This window comes from Gymnoscopelus microlampas (genome assembly GCF_963454915.1).
Source record: "Gymnoscopelus microlampas genome assembly, chromosome: 24".
Taxonomy (NCBI): domain Eukaryota; kingdom Metazoa; phylum Chordata; class Actinopteri; order Myctophiformes; family Myctophidae; genus Gymnoscopelus; species Gymnoscopelus microlampas.
The window spans coordinates 4076116-4096629 of record NC_139961.1 but is presented as its reverse complement, the minus strand read 5'-3'; the positions used below and the strand labels follow the sequence as shown (position 1 = coordinate 4096629).

Sequence of the window (20514 nt, the reverse complement as noted above, 5' to 3'; positions counted from 1 at the left end):
TAATGGACTGTAGTGTCTATGTGACTCATGTGTTTAAGCCCCCTGGGTGCGCGTGTGAGTGTGAGTGTGAGTGTGTGTGTGTGTGTGTGTGTGTGTGTGTGTGTGTGTGTGTGTGTGTGTGTGTGTGTGTGTGTGTGTGTGTGTGTGTGTGTGTGTGTGTGTGTGCATCCATCGTGACGCACACAGGGGATCCAGTGCCTTGCTCAGTGACACAAGCAGAGGCGTGTAGCACCTCTCACAGCCGTGACCGTATTATAGAGTCCCTGTCCACAATCCTCTGCTCTGTTCCATAAATGGACAATAATGTCCATCATTTCCATCCCCCCAAAATATCTAACTTTTTTTTTTGTGTGAAGGACCCCCAAATTGATATGTATTTGGCCCGCGGACCCCTCATCTGAAAATGTTTGGTGCCAGGGAAGATTTGTGCTATAAATAAATCATAAATCAAAATGATACATTTCCTGCTGTTTTTTTAAACGCTTTGAGACCTGGAACGCATCTGTGTCACTTTAGATTTCTTTGGCTATTCAAAAATAGCAGATCTACAAGCTCATGGCGCGGCACCGAGTGCCGCGCCATGAGCTTGTAGATCTGCTATTTTTTTTTAAATCGTGAAAAAAATGTTTTTTATATTTTTTTCAAAATGTTAGGATTTAGAAAACATTTTTAAGAATCGCCTCAGGTCTTAATGGGTTAATAGCCAACGTGTAAATTAATTAAGTTAAATGATTGTGACGCTATGCTAACCACTTTTGCTGGGGACCCCCTGGAACCCCCCCCAAAGTCCCCAAGGACCCCACTTTGAGAACCAATGCCCCAAAGTACATTTTGTTTTGTCTTTGCTGTATCTTTGCCCTCATTCGGTATTCCATAACCCATATCCCATTAATTATGTATACGTTTGATCCTCCAGAATGTTGGGTAATCCCACCATGCATGAACACCACAACCAGAAGCCAGGGACTTCCTTGTTGACGGGACTCACGGTGGTGTTGGGTTACCGGGGGGGGGATGGGGGGGCTTGTTTTGTCTCACTTAACCCATTCAGACCGGCGGGAATGCATCTGCGCCATTTCTAGATGTCTTTGGGCTATTCAAAAATAGCAGATCTACAAGCTCGTAGTGCGGCACCGAGTGCCGCACTATGAGCTTGTATATCTGCTATTTTTGGAAAATCGTGAACATTGGTGCAAATCTTTGAATATTTTTTCTACAAACAGTTTTTTTGGAAAAACGTTTATGTTGCTATAATATCAGTGGTGCTCAAACTTTTCCATGTCAAGGACCCCCAAAATGATGTGTATTTGGCCGTGAACCCCCATCTCAAAACATGTTGTTCCAGGGACCCCCAGAAGCACAGACCGGAGTTAAAAAAGTTTACGTATATATATATATATATATATTCAAAGATTTGCACACATTTTCAAGATTAAAAAAAAAAATGCAGATCTACAAGCTCATAGCGCGGCACAGAGTGCCGCGCTATGAGCTTGTACATCTGCTATTTTTGAAAAACCAAAGAAATCTAAAAAGGACACACAGATGCGTTCCCGGTCTTAATGGGTTAACGTCCTTGCATACTTTGTGGTTGGTTTATTTTAGTGGGGCTCTGGTTTGGTTCGTTCAGTGTGAGACGTCGGGGCCTCGTCTGGGTTGGGGCCCATGTGTTCAGCGAACGCTGGTCTGAAAAAATAGATTCTTTACAGATCTACAAGCTCTCACAAGCAAAGTACAACAAACATGGGAAGCGCTAGCGCTACCCGAAGTGGGTTTGCGGGAAGGTGTGCCGTTGGGGTTGGCAATTTATCAAGAAACCACAAACAAGAAAGAAATGACTTGGAAGTCATATTCTACCAGGTGCTCTGTGTCTGTGTGTGATTGTTTTCATAGACCTGATTACTTGTTTGCGACGCTAAACGCTCTAATGTTTTTTTATATAAGTGGTGGCAACATTTTGTGACACCACACAGGTCTTCCCAACAATAGCTAAGATTGAAGTCAGTGTGAACATGGCCAAATAATAACTTAATAGCCAAACTAGGTCTAATGAAGCACGCTAGCATTTAGGCTAACCCTCCTGCCTGAGGCTGCAGTAAAACTTGCACTGTGTCTGTGAATGAGGGGAGCGCAGCGGAGCACGGTTACTGCGGGGGGCGGGCCCTCTCCCCATTCGTGTCGCCATTGGCTTAAAGGAGTGAAGGACAGCCAGGACAGCCAATGACACTTAGGTGTCGCTTAGGTGTCGGACTAGTACCCAGTGTGTCTGTAGACCCGAATGATTTTGTTCAGGCAATGATTCGTTCACGTTCTCGTTCAGTATTGGCATCAAAATACACTTAAAGTACCAAAAGTAAAAGTGCTAACATGATTTGAAAATAGCAGATCTACAAGCTCACAATGCGTCGCGATGTAGATCGGCTATTTTCAAATAGCCTAGGTACAAGATAGGGCTAAAGTGGTTAATGTATGTTTTATAATGTGTGTAAAACACCATCGCGGGAGCGTTTTCTTTTTACGTCACGCGTGAACGTAACAGTTTCAGAAAGTGAACAAGCTAACACACACACACACACACACACACACACACACACACACCCCTTGCTACAATATGAGACAAGGACGCAAAACAGGTCACAGAGACCAAAACACAACGCAGTTAAGGTGTGCTACACAACCACTACACATACAAAAGCACAACACACACACACACACACACACACACAGTGTGTACAACAACAGCACATGAAGCACAGTTGATGATGATACGGGGTGATTTTTACTTGGTCTGTGTCACGCGCCGAAAATAGCCGATCTACAAGCTCTACAAGCTCTTCACAACGCCGGTTTGTGTAGATCAGCTATTTCCGGGGCGTGCGACCTAGTAACTCTGAGAGAATGCGCAGAAGAGACAGTTGTAGGTCACTCAGCAGCACTCACTCCATGCATTTGCGCCTCTGCTCTTTGGTCTAGAACGCACGCTCTCTGTGTGTGTGTGTGTGTGTGTGTGTGTGTGTGTGTGTGTGTGTGTGTGGTCGCTTGAGTGCACCTGACAAGCGAGGTGCCCTTGTTCTGCCTGACCCAATACACGCCGCGGCCTGACCCAAACAGGCTGCCTCTTACACACACACACACACACACACACACACACACACACACACACACACACACACACACACACACACACACACACACACACACACACACACACACACACACACACACACACACACACACACACACACACACACACACACGAGAAACAAGCGTTGCCAGATCCGTGAAACGGGTGAGAAACAAGCGCCGGCGTGGTCTATGCAAAAGAGCCCAAAGGGAGCGACCAAATAAGCCCAAAATCGCTTATAAAATAAGCAGACAGCTGGCAGCCGTCTCAACGCGGCGACACGGAGACAGAGAGAGAGGGACGTGGAGGGACCAACGAAACACAAAGCCCCGCACAGCGGCTAGACGGGAGGGCCGCGCAGCAGCCCCAACCTCTAGTAGACTCAATTTCAAAAGGCGGATGCTGGGCCCTTGGTTTGAATGTGGGTGGGGCACGGACGGTTTATGGCCCACTACCAGGGACCCTCCACTACCAGGGACCCTCCACTACCAGGGACCCTCCACAACCAGGGAGGGACCCCTGAGTACCACGTGAACGCGAGGAGGGCTAAAACATCTGTAGTTCCTGCGGGGCCCGGTTAACCTTTTCACCATCAAATCACGGAAATCAAGCCACGGGCCACACCTTATGAACGACTCGTTATCTGCACCGTGGAACAATCGGGCATCGTGGGGGAAGCAGGGGGTCCGACGCGAGGCCTGTGTCCTCGCGGAAAGGCCAACGGGGAGGGGACCGGGACCGGGCGCGGCACCGCGCCGCGCCGCGAGCCCTGAGGACGGAGGGGTTCGGCCGGCAGACGGCCGGCCGGGCGGCCAGACATTTGTCCTCTTTTGTTTTGCAAATGGCAGCAGCAGCTGTTCCACCAAAAGGTCAGCAAAATGTTACAAGAACAACGTCTTATAGAGAGAGACAGAGAGAGGCAGGCACCACGGGTCTGTGTGGCGAGGGTTAAACACGCGCACGCACACACACACACACGCGCGCGCGTACGTGGGGCTGTCACGATCATGACATTTTAGTCGACGATTAATTATACTTGTCACTTGTGATTAAAGATTGAATTGTGTTTTTTGGCATTGAACATTGGAACATATTATAAATACAAATTACATTTCTGTCTGTTTGCCCTTTTGGCTTTGTAGTTAATAAACAGAAAACCCTCAGATATCTTAAAGGTAGGGTGAGTGATTTACTTTGGTTAAAATAAGTGTTAAATAGCTCTATATTGTGATAGTACTCATTGCTATAGACTAGAGTGTTTGTTCAGTAACAGGAGTCTTCATGTCTGAAAATGCATGTTCAGTGCTCTCTCCTGATTGGCTTGAATGTTGTCACCTACCTGAAAATGCACGTATATTGTGTTTACTAAAGAGCTGGAGAGACCCCTGTGACCCAACAAACGCTCTGTAGCAATGATTACTATCACAATATACTACTTTAACCTTTTTAACAAAAACTAAAAAAATACAAAAAAATATCACTTAGCCTACCTTTAAATATACAAAGAAATAACTGACGATGACCGGTACCAATAATCAACATAGTGTACTGTATATTCAACAATTTCATACTTCCAAAAAAAAAAGAAGAATAGCAATTTTTCACTGGATGAATTCATACGGAACGAATGGAAACGATTGACGATTATGTCAAAATAATTGCGATTATCTCACATAATAATAAGAATGCGGTTAGGCCATTATGTAATACTTGTGACAGGCCTACACCCAGGTGGAATAACACACACACACACACACACACACACACACACACACACACACACACACACACACACACACACACACACACACACACACACACACACACACACACACACACACACACACACACACACACACTTAATAGCGTCTCTCTGGGACACGTCACGCAATAAAGGCAACACACCCCAATGCGTGCCATCCCACCTGGCACTGTTAAGACGGCCTCCCTCCCACCCACCACATCCAACGCCCCCCCACCCCCACTGAGGCCCCTCCCACCCACCGCCAGCAGCCCTATCAGGTGACTCAGATGGCCGGCGCCCTCCGGCAGACAGCCCTATGATGATGGTGTGTTAACCCATTAAGACCGGGAACGCATTTGCAGATCTACAATAGCAGATGTACAAGCTCGTAGCGCGGCACCGAGTGCCGCGCTACGAGCTTGTAGATCTGCTATTTGTGCAAGTCTTTGAATATATACTGTACACATATACATTTTTAGCTAAAATCTTTGCTTCATGGGGGTCCCTGGAACTAAATATTTTTAGATGAAGGGTCCGCAGCCAAATACATATAATTTTGGGTGGTCCTTGACATGGAAATATTTGAGAACCACTGATATTAAAGCAAAATATGTTTTTCAGAAAACTGTTAGAATCCCCCAGAAGCAAAGATGTTCGATTAAAAAATATTTATATTAAAAGAATTGCACAAATTTAAAAAAATATATAAATAAAATAAGAAGTAGCAGATCTGCTATGTTTTGAATAGCCAAAGATATCTAAAAACGACACCGATTATTTTCCCCCGGTCTAAAGGGGTTAAAAGTTAAAGGGCTGCGTTTGAAGTGCCATCCCATCCCACCTCACCTCACCAGGCGGTAACACAACCTGTGTAATCTACACCCCCCCCCCTCCTGCTTTGTGTGGGTAGTGGGACGTCTTGTGCTCAGGGGCCCATGTGGGGCCCCGGGGGTCACACTTTTAGCTTTGGAACTCACGCCACTGACTGTCTGTGACTGCTTTTAACTCTTTAACTGACACAGTTTTTCAGAAAAGTGTCAAGCGCCTCTGGCATCGATTCAGAGCGTTTTTTACTAACCTGAGCCTAGGTGCCCGAACCGCTACGCCAGCGGTCCGGGCCACCCTCACAGCTTCGTCTTACTTGTTTTACTATACTTGTAAGGAGTCATTTTGTGAGTGCCATTTAAAAATATATATATTTTGCCATTTTTAACCGTAAGCCTAAAGCCGAAAAACAGCAGATCTACAAGCTCACAACGCGTCGCGCTGCGACGCGTTGTGAGCTTGTAGATCTGCTGTTTTTCGGTGCATGACACTGGCGCGCAACTATGTATAAATCATGTTGAACTCTTAGTTCCAATCCCTAAACCTAACCTCTAAGACACCTAAATGTCTAATCCTGGCCTGAATGTTTTTCTAATTGTAAACGTATCTCTAAAAAAATGTTTTTTTTTAAACTATAAAACAAGCATTTGTCTTGTGAGGACCAGGAAAACGGTCCTCACAATGTAGATTTCTTCAAATTCTACTATACTTGGTCCTCGCAAGTATAGTAACGCGCGCACACACACACACACACACACACACACACACACACACACACACACACACACACACACACACACACACACACACACACACACACACACACACACACACACACACACACACACACACACACACACACACACACACACACACACACACACACACACACACACACGGGATGTCTCCTGAAGCCTGGAATGTCTTTGACAACAACATGGTGTTCTCATCTAATCCCTTGTTGGATCTCCAGCAAATAAAGAGGCACCTGAAACAGATGACAGGTGGAAGAGAGGAGAAGAAGACGCTTTCTGTTTTCTTCTCCCAGGCCCCAAAAAAATAGAAGACGACGACATTAATGAGAAAACCATGTAGTGTGTGTGTGTGTGTGTGTGTGTGTGTGTGTGTGTGTGTGTGTGTGTGTGTGTGTGTGTGTGTGTGTGTGTGTGTGTGTGTGTGTGTGTGTGTGTGTGTGTGTGTGTGTGCTGATGATGCAGTCTGTACAAAGTCCTGTACTGTAGATTTTTTTAAGTGGGTAATGTTGTTAGTTTTTTTGCATGTTTTCTCTGACCGAACGCCTGTGCTCATAACACATTATGCACACAGTATGCATGTAGTGTACAGGGCTGTCAACTTTCCCCAGAAATTATATTCGAATATTGGTCTTAAAAAATTGCAGATATTCAAATATATTCAGATATTATTATTATAAAAAAATATATATATTTTTTTCCATTTTTTTGGGGACTAAAACAGTACAAAAAACAATGTATCGAGTGCTCGGATCCAATAAAACATATCTTTTGTTTGTTTTTATAACTTAATACATTGTTTTTTGTATTGTCCTTGTCAAATAAACATTAAAAAAATTATAATAATAATTTGAATATTTTCATATTCGAATATACATGTTTTCCCAATATTCGAATATCGAATATTCGGTTGACAGCCCTGGTAGCGTATGCTGGGGCAGACATGACAGCTATCTTGTGTTCTAAAGCAGGGGTCTTCAACGTTTTCCGGCCGAAGGACCCCTTAGCTGAGAGACTGCAACTGTCGGGCAGAAAACTCTAATTTCCACATTTCCCCCTTTTTTTAGTAAATGAACTAATATACTTGATAACACTACAGTGTCACACAAAACTAAACAGGCATCCAAAGTTGCAGATCCACAAGCTCGAAAACGTGGGCACGAATATGCGACGCGTTTCGAGCTTGTAGATCTGAGGAAAAAGGCCATTGGCACGAGAAAATTAACCCTTTAAGACCTGGAACGCAGCTGTGTCACTTTTTGGATTTGAGCTAAAAAAAAGCATTATTTTACACTTTGGGCTATTCAAAAATAGCAGATATACAAGCTCGAGTGCCGCGCTACGAGCTTGTATATCTGCTATTTTTGAAAAATGATGAAAATGTGTGCAAATCTTTGAATATATATTGTTTTTTAAAGCGGACATTTGTAACTCAAATCTTTGCTTCTGGGGGTCCCTGGAACAACATATTTTGAGATGGGGGTCGGTGGCCAAATACATATAATGTTGGGGGTCCTTGAGATGAAAACGTTTGAGAACCACTGATATAGAAACATACGTTTTTCAGAATAATGTTGAGATTTAGAAGACATTTGTAGAATGGGCTTCAGGTCTTAACAGTGGTCATGCAGGGAGCATGGAAGTGGACAGCCAGTAGTTGTTCAGATAAAATGTTGTTTGGGAGTAAAATGGTGGACCGAACCGCCCGCGCCCAACAATACCATCCTCAGAGCCCTGCTGCTACAGTGGAGATAATACACCAACAGGCTGTGAGTGGGTGTTCCATTGTTACTGTATATGTACTGCTGCTGCCATTTCATCTGAAATATAATTTATACCAAGGAAATCTGTGTCATTTTAGATTTCTTTGCCTATCCAAAAGTGGCAGATATACAAGGTCATAGCGCTATGAGCTTGTATATCTGCTATTCTTTTGGAAAAAATCGTGTGCAAATCTTAAGACATTTTTAACTCAAGTCTTTGGTCCCTGGAAAAAGATATTTTCGGATGGGGGTCCACGGCCAAATACATACATTTTGGGTGGTCCTTGACATGAAAAAGGTTTGAGAACAACTGATATATAGCAACATATGTTTTTTCCAAAAATCCTACTAGGACTTAGAAGACATTTGTAGAATCCCTCAGAAGCAAAGATTTGAGTAAAAAAATGTTCGCTTTAAAAAAATATATAATCAAAGATTTGCACAGATTTTCACGATTTTTCATACAGCAGATCTACAATATCTGCTATTTTTTAATAGCCAAAGAAATCTAAAAATGACACAGATGCTGTTCTCTTAAGGTGAATCTATACTCCATAGTAGGACGACGATGCGACACGTTGATAGCTTGTAAATCCGTTATCTTTGGCGAGTGATATACCCTAGCCAGCACTTTACAGTACAGATGGCCTGTAGACGAATACGAGAACGCTCCCCTCAAAACACGCTCGCCCCGGGTCAAATCCAGGCGACCACGTAACCTCAGTAAAACTATGTCTAAACCTAACCTTATTCCTAACCTTAACCTCAGTAAAACTATGTCTAAACCTAACCTTATTCCTAACCTTAACCTCAGTAAAACTATGTCTAAACCTAACCTTATTCCTAATCTTAACCTCAGTAAAACTATGTCTCTAAACCTAACCTTATTCCTAACCTTAATCTCAGTAAAACTATGTCTAAACCTAACCTTATTCCTAAACATAACCTCAGTAAAACTATCCCTAAACCTAACCTTATTCCTAACCTTAACCTCAGTAAAACTATGTCTAAACCTAACCTTATTCCTAATCTTAACCTCAGTAAAACTATGTCTAAACCTAACCTTATTCTTAACCTTAACCTCAGTAAAACTATGTCTAAACCTAACCTTATTCCTAAACCTAACCCCAGTAAAACTATGTCTAAACCTAACCTTATTCCTAAGTAAAACCTCAGTAAAAACAAATAGGCCTACAAGAGCCGCTGGGGGTGAGCGGTCTGTGAAAGAAATGGAGGGCGAGTGTGTGTTTGGGGGCAAGCGTTCCAGTTACCCTTGTAGACTATACTGCACGTTGAGTGAGAGCTTTAAATAACACGTCTTCATCATCAGAACATATCTTCCATGCTGTTGTAACTGCATTACAACAATGGGCCTGCTTTGAACCGCGCCGTTTGGAAACCAACCACAAGTTCTAGAATAGACCCATTCATCCCAGAGCTACTCATCATAACTCTGAAAACCACAGGAGCAAATATATTGAAACCCCTGCAATTTCTACGACCAGTGGTGCAAAGTAACTAAGTACATTTACTCAAGTACTGCACGTAAGTTGAGGTATTTTTACTTTACTCGAGTATTTCCAATTTTCAGTACTTTTACTCCTACTCCACTACATCTCAGAGGCAAATATTGTACTTTTACACCGCTACAATCCTTTGGAAACTTTAGTAACTAGTTACTTTGTAGATTTTGATTAATATTACATGCCATACATTAACCACTTCAGCCCTATATACATTTTGGCCATTTGAAAATAGCAGATCTACAAGCTCCAAATGCGTCGCGATGCGACGCATTTGGAGCTTGTAGATCTGCTATTTTCAAAAAAATGTAATACATTTGAAAACTTGAAATGGGACATTTCTACTTTTGGTACATCGGTACCTTTTGGTGCCAATACTTTTGTACTTTTACTCAAGTAAATTTCAAATTCCGGACTTTTAATTGTTACAGAGTATTTTTACATTGCAATTGCAGTATTGATATTTTACTTGACCAATAAAAATGTAGTACTTTTTCCACCACTGTGCATTTTCTACAACCCAGTTGAATTTCTTAAAAGAAATACATTTAGCCCTTTGCGCACACAAAGCCACAGGAAACCCAGCTAGAATGTACTTTTAAAGAAACATGAACGGAAAAAAAAAAAGAGGGGAAAAAACATAAACAATACATCATCATTATCCACCATGTCCTACAGGCTCTGCTCTCATGTTTCATCTTCTTCTGGTCCTATGTGTTTCTGCACCAGACAATGGATGCAACATGACCCCCCCCTTCCCTCTCGCAAAACACAATCCAACAGGCCTTAAGGCATGTGTCTGCCTGGGGGGGGAAAGGGAGGGGGGGCGGGTGTGCGCCAGCCAAAAGGCTAGTGGTTATTTTCAACCCATTAACTGCACTGTATAAGCCAGTGAGTCACACATTGTGTCAGGGCTGTGTGTGCGTGTGCGTGTGCGTGTGCGTGTGCGTGTGCGTGTGCGTGTGTGTGTGTGTGTGTGTGTGAGACTCTGCGGACCAGAAATAGCGTTTCTGCTGCTGCTGCTTTGTGGATGCAAATCAGGGCCTGGCCCCCGCTCTGAGGAAACAGACCGTCCATTATTATGAAGCCTAGCGGCGGGGGCTGTCTGACAGAAAGGGACCGAGTGACTTCTAGTGACCCCCCCCCCCCCCCCTCGGTCTATTTCACAGCTTCTGTGCTTCGTTTCATTTAACTTTTGTCACAACAATTGTCGTCCGTCCAACACAGGTTTAAAAAACAATAATCAATGTCAGGATTTTAAGACCTGGAACGCATCTGTGTCTCTTTTTGATTTGAGCTAAAAAAAAAAGCATTATTTTACACTTTGGGCTATTCAAAAATAGCAGATCTACAAGCTCGTAGCGCGGCACCGAGTGCCGCGCTACGAGCTTGTAGATCTGCTATTTTTGAAAAATCGAGAAAATGTGTGCAAATCTTTCAATATGTATATATTTATAAAGCGAACATTTTTAACTCAAATCTATTTGAGCAAAAATATTTTGAGACGGGGGTCCACGGCCAAATACACATACATTTTGGGTCCTTGACGTGAAAAAGGTTTGAAAACCAGTGACATAGCATCATAAGTTTAAAAAAAAAAGTAGAAGACATTTGTAGAATCCCCAGAAGCAATGAGATTTGAGTTACAAATGTTCGCTTTAAAAAACAATATATTAAAAGATTTGCCCAAACCACTGACATAGCAACATACGTTTTTTTCAAAAGAACGTATGATTTAGAAGACATTTTGTAGAGTCGGAACTTCAGGCCTCAATGGGTTAAAACGTGATCTCTATACAGTATACACCAATGCAGTACCCCACCAACTTTTGGGTGTGGGGGGGGGGGGGGGGGGGGGGGGTCCCCAGATGGCTAGCTTTAATGTGAGACATTGTTTTCTAACTCAACAGCAAACAAACCCAGTTTCCCCCCAGCACACACACACACACACACACACACACACACACACACACGCGCAGTTGTTTACTTTAGTGAGAACCTGTGGTGGGAAAAGTACTACTAAAATGTTGTACTTAAGTAAAAGTATCAATACTGTAATGTAGATATACTCCCATTACAAGTAAACGTGCGGAATTCAAAACTACAAAAGTATTGGCATCGAAATATACATAAAGTGCCTGAAAGTAGAAGTACTCATAATGCAGAACGTCCCATTTCACAAGTATTCAAAAACAAATCTTTTGAAAATAGCAGATCTACAAGCTCACAAGATCTGCTATTTTCAAATGGCCAAAATATATACACATGGCTGAAATGGTTAATGTATGCTTTGTAATAATAATCAAAATCTACAAAGTAACAAGTAACTTTAAAGTTTTCAAATAATTGCAGTGGAGTAAAAGTACAATATTTGCCTCTGAGATGTAGTGGAGTAGTAAAGTAAAAAATCCTCAAAAGTGTACTTAAGTACTGAGCACTTGAGTAAATGTACTTAGTTACTTTACATCACTGTGACATACATGCAGAGAGTTGTTTAAGTGAGAACCCGGTTGGGTCCCATATGGCAGGCAGACAGACACACAGACACACAGACAGTGACATGGCCGTCCTACCCCCCCCCCCCCCCCCCCCCCCCCCCCCCGCCCGTGCAAACGACCCTTGCTCCTTACGGTCAAGCATAGAGCCATTATCTTTACAGTGTTAATGTCCCCCGTCTGGAACCAAGCGGAACCTCCACTGGTTCCCATACTGAGGGTCGGCCCACATGATTATCTTAAAACCCATTGAGACCTGAAGCCGATTCTACATGTCTCCTAAATCCCAACAGTTTTCTGAAAAACGTATGTTTCTATATCAGTGGTGCTCAATCTTTTTCATGTCAAGGACCCTCAAAAATGATATGCATTTGGCCGCGGACCCCCATCAAAATATTTTGTTCCAGGGACCCCCCCCAGAAGCAAAGATTTGAGTTAAAACTATTCGCTTTAAAAATATATATATTCAAAGATTTGCACACATTTTCACGATTTTTCAAAAATAGCAGATCTACAAGCTCGTAGCGCGGCACTTGGTGCCGCGCTATGAGCTTGTAGATCTGCTATTTTTGAATAGCCCAAAGTGTAAAATAAAGCTTTTTAGCTCAAATCTAAAAATGACACAGTTCCAGGTCTTAAAGGGTTAAAGTGCTACATTGTTTTAGTTCACTGAACAGTAAACAAACCAACATACAGTATGAGTGTATGAGACAACCTGCACATGTATACAAAGTTACCTTTTCAATACCAAATTGGCCAAAGTGTCAAATAGTACGTAACAAAGAAGCAAACGTTGTGAAAGTGGCCGATCTACAAGCCCACAACGCCTCGAGGCATTGAGCGCTTGCAGATCGGCTATTTTCACAATCATTTACGTATATCTGTGGAACCGAGTCAAACTAAATGTAATGCCTACAATTCCAAGTGCTTGTCAGGGTTGGGGGGTCCCCAGTTCAAATATGATTATTTTAGGAGGGGTCCCCAGTTCAAATATGACTATTTGGGGGGTCCCCAATTCAAATATTACTATTTTGAGGGGTCCCATGCAGTTCAAATATGATTATTTTGGAGGGTCGCGGCCTGCAAAGGTTTTTGGGAACCTCCAGTGACTGGCAATGACAGGGCCGGTCTGTGTGTGTGTGTGTGTGTGTGTGTGTGTGTGTGTGTGTGTGTGTGTGTGTGTGTGTGTGTGTGTGTGTGTGTGTGTGTGTGTGTCTCTCTGCCACTAGCTTGTTGCAGGGCGTTATAAATGGATTATGGATTACATAGGATAGCTGTCATTTAAGCTTGTTCAAGGCGTCCGCATGCTAACGGCTTTAGCCGGGGTAGCAGTAGTAGTAAGTACACATATCAACACTATAAACACATCAACACTAGGCGAGGCCGGCAGTCCAAACAGAAAGAGGCCCTTTGTCTTTCAGAAAAAGAGGGGCCCGCCACATCCACATTGGTGACAAAAGTGGGGGGGACAGCCGGTGGTGGGGACAACATAGGCTTCGTTTATTCACCCTGCGCCGACGTCACCCAACAATGGCAACTGAAACATGGCCGATGTAATAATAGACCAGGGGTCTTCCAACGTTTCTCAGGCCATTAAGGACCCCTTAGCTGAGAGAGAGATGAAGCAGAGCCCCCTTAGCTGCAGTGTTGATTTCGTCGACTAAAACTATGACGAACAATGTTGGTCGACTACCTTTTTTCACTGACTAAAACTAAATGTAAACTAAGCTATGATGACTAAAACTAAGACTAAATATATTGACAATATTGTCAACAAATAAAAACTAGACTAAAATGTTAGTGAGGGATCTAGTGGAGAAGAGATCCAGTAGAACTAAAAGACAAGTCATTTTATGTTTAGTTGCGCTCGGGTGCTGCGCTCTGAAAATAGCAGATCTACAAGCTCACAACGACGGCACTGTGATGCGTTGCGACTTTGTAGATCGTCTATTGTCAGCACGCAACCAAGTGTAAAATCAGCCATTACGACGCCATCAAGGCACCGCCACAATACATTTCAGTCGACTAAATCAACTGTAGATTTAGTCGACTAAATCTTATGATATTTAGTCGACTAAAACTAGACAAAAACTAAAACATTTCAGATGACTAAAATACGACTAAAACTGAATGGAATTCTATTCAAAAGACTATGACTAAAAATGAATAAAAATTTGCTGTCAAAATCAACACTGCTGAGAGAGAGATGAAGCATGGACCCCCACCAGTAACCACTTAAACCGTCAATTCTTACTTAGTAAACTTGACACCTCTTTACCGAAAATAGCAGATCTACAAGCTATTTTTGGCTAAAGTTCTCCTCAGGATAGCATTGCTAGGGTTCAAGTTGCTAATGTAAAACACAATCTATCCTATCACACACACAAGCTTTGGCGGCCCCCCCTGTAGTAACTCTGAGGACTTCCTAGGGGTCCCGGACCCCCTGTTGAAGACCCCTGTAAAATAGACTATAGATTTTACTCAGAAAAAGAACCAAAACAAACCAAACGTACCCTTAAGCTAAAGGGGTCTTTAACTCCGGCCGGCGAGTGTACAAATGCAATCAAAATGGTTTTGATTGCTTTTGTACACCGACACTCCCCGAGTTAAATTATCAATGAGGATTTTGACTATACTAGAGTATACGCGGCCCTCACATCTAGTAGCCTACAATCCAGTAGCCTACAATATCGGCTATATATAGTATTATTACAATTATTGTGGCCATGCACATGGCTACATATTCAATGACAAAAACGCGATGCAACAACAGCAGCCGCACAACAGATGAGCGCAGAGTGCGCGCACTCAAAATATTTGCAGACTTGCAGCTATAACTTATGTGTGGGCAAGGCGTGTGTTCCTATGAGTCGATGTCTGCCTGGTGACAGCTACAACAAACACACACACAGAAGTTTTCGTCCGCAGCCATGTGCGCGGGGGTCTGCGAAGCATTCGCTCGCAGCGTCGGGGGGGGGGGGGGCGCCCCGACGCTCTGGTCCGTTGTGCAACCCGGGGAATGTGCGCTCTCTCTCTCCCACAGCCATGAGAAGTTGATGTTTTTAAGCTGTTCGAGCTAAGCTACGTGTGCTAATAACACCACAACCTGGATTAGAACATCGCACGAATGCATGTGTGAACCTGCGTTACACTCCGAACCTGTGGGAGGCAGCAACGCGCTGTAAGGCAGGCAGCCGCGACTCGACGCATGCGCAGTTTGATATCAACTGGCGTTATACTCCCGACCGGTGGGAGGCAGCAAAGTGCCGTGAGGCATCCATTGTGGCGGAAAGCACATGAAGAAGAAGGATAGAATAGTTCGCTACTGAGGCAAAAATATGGGCCAAAAAAAAAAGACGAATACAAATGTATACTGAACAATTAAACATACACGATCCAAAGGCTCCAGGGCCAGGCATGATCGATTTTTAGGCGAAACGTGTTGGGAAATTGGTAGTGATGGGTATTGGCAAGAACCTCATGATACGATACGTATCACGATATATTGAGATGCAATATATATTGAGATATATTGCGATATATTTTTAGATGAATCACTGGAAGGCAAACTAGCTATAGTACAGTGACAGCTAGAGGAGCGGAGTGTAACGACCGAACTTCTACCATTGGTTTCTATGCATAGGAACACAGTTTTCCTCCACAAAAGTATCTCGATACTAGGGCCTGGAGTATCGATACAATATTGTGAAATAAAATATCGCCATCTATTGCCATATCGATCATATTGCCCATCTCTAGAAATTGGACCCAACGTGGTCTGCTAGAACATTGGTTCTCAAAGTGGGGTCCGGGGACCCCCAGGGGTCCTTGAGTGAGTTCCAGGGGGTCCCCAGCTAAATGATGGATAGTTAGGAACAAAAATAGAGGTCTGTAGCTCTGAGAGTGTACAAATGGAACCAAATGGACCCGTTAGGGTCCATTTGGTTCCATTTGTACACTCGCAGAGTTAAATTAACATTGATTTTACAATATAAATTGGGGTCCCAGAGATAGAAATGCCATCAAATGGGGGTCCTTGAAATTAAAACGGTTGAGAATCACTGCTAGAGCCATAAAAAAATCTTCTCTTATGGGGGGTCCCTGGCATATCTTTTCAAATGGGGGTCCGCGGGCGAATAAGTGTCAATTTGGGGGGTCCTTGACATGAAAAAGTTTGAGAACCCACTGTGCTAGAAGAACGTAACGTATAGCAGAGACAACGAACGAGACGGGAAACGATAAACATTGCAGATGATATTAACCCCGGAAGTCCCCACCACCACTAGGGCGGTTTGTATTAATAGAGATAAATATATATATATATATATGTGTGACATAGCAGCAGCAAAGCCTCGCCCCTCCTCTAAACGTCACCTCCTCCTCGGCTCCCCCATCGTGACAATGGATTTATGATGGAGGGCTTTAAAAGAAGAAGAAGAAGAAGGAGGACAATGATCATAAACACATACATTCATTCAGGGATGCTAATAGAAAGACAGCGGCAGCAGCAGCCACAGATAGTAGTGTGTTAAACAGGGTGGGGACTGTAGCAGCCATCCTATCCCTACACTGCTTCTGTCTGATGCAGAGAGAGAGAGAGAGAGAGGCGGGGGACAACATGAAAAATGAAGCCCCCCCCAATGTATGACACAGACCCCCCCGGCTTCATTTTCCTCTCTCTCTCTCTCTCTCTTCTCCCAGACACAGAGCCAGTCGCACCCTTTCTTTCTCCCAAGGAAAGGAGGGTCCAATGGCCGCATAGAGAGGAACACACTCTCTCTCTCTCTCCCTCTCTCTCTCTCTTTCTCTCACACACACACACACACACATACACACGACCCCCCCCCCATTCAAGCAGCTGCTTGCCAACCCGTTACAATGTTTCCAAACAGCAGTAGGACCTTATGTTTACGTTTTGTATAAATAATACACACACACACACACACACACACACACACACACACACAGTCTTTATTCTGCAAGCAAGCAGCTCTGTGTGTGTGTGTGTGTGTGTGTGTGTGTGTGTGTGTGTGTGTGTGTGTGTGTGTGTGTGTGTGTGTGTGTGTGTGTGTGTGTGTGTGTGTGTGTGTGTGTGTCTCTCTCTCTCTGTCCCTTTCTCTCTCTCCCTGTGTGTGTGTGTGTGTGTGTGTGTGTGTGTGTGTGTGTGTGTGTGTGTGTGTGTGTGTGTGTGTGTGTGTGTGTGTGTGTGTGTGTGTGTCTCTCTCTCTCTCTCTCTTTCTCTCCCTCTGTCTGTCTGTGTGTCTGTCTCTCTCTCTCTCTCTCTCTCTCTCTCTCTCTCTCTCTCTCTCTCTCTCTCTCTCTCTCTCTCTCTCTCTCTCTCTCTCTCTCTCTCTCTCTCTCTCTCTCTCTCTCTCTCTCTCTCTCTCTCTCTCTCTCTCTCTCTCTCTCTCTCTCTCTCTCCATGGGAGGATAGGGTGGGCTCTTCTCTAGTCTGCTACCACGGCATTAATAAGCATTCATCACACTATTACAGTCTTATATATATATATATATATAAACATACATATATATATATATATATACATATATATACTACACTATACTATATCACTATAGAAGCCAATGGGAGATGGTTATTCATTATTAAAACAAAGAGGAGGAAAAAAAATCAAATCCACTTACGAAGCCAAATGGGATCCGATGGGAAAGAGAGATCCAGTAGATCTAGTGTTCCCAGCCAGGAGAGGAAGATCCACACCCAAATATATACCAATAGAAATGATGATGATGGTGATACAACAATACGTCCAGTTGTATATCTACAGTGTGTGGTTGTTGTGTGTGCTTGTGTTGATGTTTGTTAGGCAGCAGAACGACACACTGATGGCTGGTTCCATTCTTCTCTTCTCTCAGTCTCTGCTGGAAAGGCAAGGCACGTTGCTGCTGGGAGGGGGTTGCCAGGTTGTGGGGCGGTCGAGAGGGAAACAAGCAAACCAGCGTCTAGGAGAAAACAAGTGGCAGTGGTGGAAAAAGTACTCAAATTCTTTACTTAAGTAAAAGTACCAATACTGCAATATAAAAAAAATACTCAAAACTCCAGAATTCAAAATGTACTTGAGTAAAAGTACAAAAGTATTGGCATCAAAATGTGCTTAAAGTACCAAAAGTAAAAGTACAAAATATTTGAAAATAGCAGATCTACAAGCTCACAACGCGACGCGTTGTGAGCTTGTAGATCTGCTATTTTCAAATAGCCTATGTATAAAATAGGGCTAAAGTGGTTAATGTATGTTTCATGATATCATAATTTCTATCTGCAAAGTAACTAGTTACTTAAAGCTCACAAGGCTTGTAGATCTGTGTGTGTGATATGATTTAACATAATCTTTCGCTTGTTGAAATAAACACTCAAAACATGTTCTCATTATTCATCCATCGCATTAAACCAGGGGTCTTCAACGTTTTCAGGCCAAGGACCCCCTAGCTGAGAGAGAGAGATAAAGCAGGGACCCCCTCCTCTATATTGTATAAAATTGTGTTTCAGATTAAACTTTTTTTGTTCCCTTGGTCTGCTCTTTTTTTCCCTCTACACCTCTTTGCCAAAAATAGCCGATCTACAAGCTCACACTTGTAGATCTGCTATTTTTGGCTCAAGTTCTCCTCAGAAAATGGATATTAGGGTTCAAGTGGTTAATGTAAAAAAAAAAATCATAACAGAAAAGATTTGGCGGACCCCCTGTAGTAACTCTGAGGACCCCCTAGGGGTCCCGGACCCCCTGTTGAAGACCCCTGCATTACACTAAATCGGCATTACTGTTGGGGGGGAAATAAATTAAAAATGTCATAATGCTATTTTCAAATAAATCAATCTTGAAATAAAATATGGAAGTTTTTTTTTAAACATTCTAACAACACAAATCTGCTACAAACGCACTTTCTTCTTTTTTAAATAAACAACTACACTTTAGAAACAAGCCCAAATAAACAACTACACTTTAGAAACAAGGCCGAAGTCGCTTATAATAATCGGACATGGCAACGCCGTGCGAACGCTGGCTCCTGCTGCTGTATGTCTGCGTCGTTTCCTGTCCCGCCCACAATCCACACAGCTGCCATTGACGTTGCGAAAAGAACAGATCTACAAGCTATCAACGCGTCGCCAAGCGACGCGTTGATAGCTTGTAGATCTGTTCTTTTTTGTACGTTTTTTTTGGCGACGTGCTCGCGCAAAGCTTTTTACGCACGCACGGTATCCGGAATACTGAGTCATTTAAAGGGACCTCACTCTTTCTTTGGTGTTTCGCCCAGTTGGGCGTGGTTATATCCCTAACCCCCAAACTCAAAACCACGCCCTACCTGGTCGAAACACCAAAGAAAGAGGGAGTCCCTTTATATATAAGCCCTCTGTGGTTTGTTTATTTATTATTGTTGGGTTTATGATAATAAAGTGGTACTTATAAGTACAGTACTTGTGTAAATGTACTTAGTTACTTTCCACCACTGTTGGGTTTTATAATCATTTGGAAACATGTCTGTTTAACTTTACACCAATGTGCTGCATAATATACTGTAACGCATCGGTTCTCAAAGTGGGGTCCGGGGACCCCCAGGGGTCCTCGAGGGAGTTCCAGGGGGTCCCCAGCTAAATGATGGATAGTTACTTAGCGACCAAATGGACCCTTGTCGGTCTGTTACTCTGACTGAGAGTGTACAAATGAAACCATCATTTGTACACTCTCAGAGTTACATTGACATTGATTTTACAATATAAATTGGGGTCCCAGAGATAGAAATGCCATTAAATGGGGGTCCTTGAAATTAAAATGGTTGGGAATCACTGCTAGAGCCATAACAAAATCTTCTCTTATGGGGGTTTATGGTATATCTTTTCAAATGGGGGTCCGTGGGCTAATAAGTGTCAATTTGGGGGTCCTTGACATGAAAAAGTCTGAGAACCACTGCTGTAACAGCCGAGAAATGAAGTGTCGAGCCGGATTCGAATCTTCGGCCTTCGGCTCACTAGCACAGCCAACAACCCCCTGCGCCACACAAGTTTATGCTTTTATTGATGGAAGTTGTGGAGTCTTCCTCACGCTATAATACTGACTTTATGTCATTGCAATTACTAACTGTTTCCACATAATTACTTTAAGCAGTGGTGGAAAGTAACTAAGTACATTTACTCTACTGTAGTTTTTTTATAGGATTTTTTTTACTTTACAGGAGTATTTCCAATTGTCAATACTTTTAGTTCTACTCCACTACATCTCAGAGGCAAATATTGTACTTTTTACTCCACTACAATTATTTGAAAACTTGAGTTACTA

At 43.1% G+C, this 20514-nt stretch overlaps 2 protein-coding genes across 4 annotated transcripts in view; both read right to left on the bottom strand.

Moving 5' to 3' along the window:
* The window catches only part of raph1b (Ras association (RalGDS/AF-6) and pleckstrin homology domains 1b), a 136365-nt gene extending 118263 nt beyond the window's left edge, over positions 1-18102 (bottom strand). For all 3 annotated transcript variants that reach the window (XM_084051303.1, XM_084051304.1, XM_084051305.1), the window contains exon 1: positions 17870-18102. The gene's annotated coding sequence lies outside the window, so the exon portion shown is untranslated. The remainder of the gene's footprint in view (positions 1-17869) is intronic.
* LOC311040903 (FAST kinase domain-containing protein 2, mitochondrial-like) overlaps positions 1-20514 on the bottom strand; it is a 98217-nt gene that overhangs the window by 27177 nt on the left and 50526 nt on the right. The gene's annotated exons all lie outside the window — the stretch shown is intronic.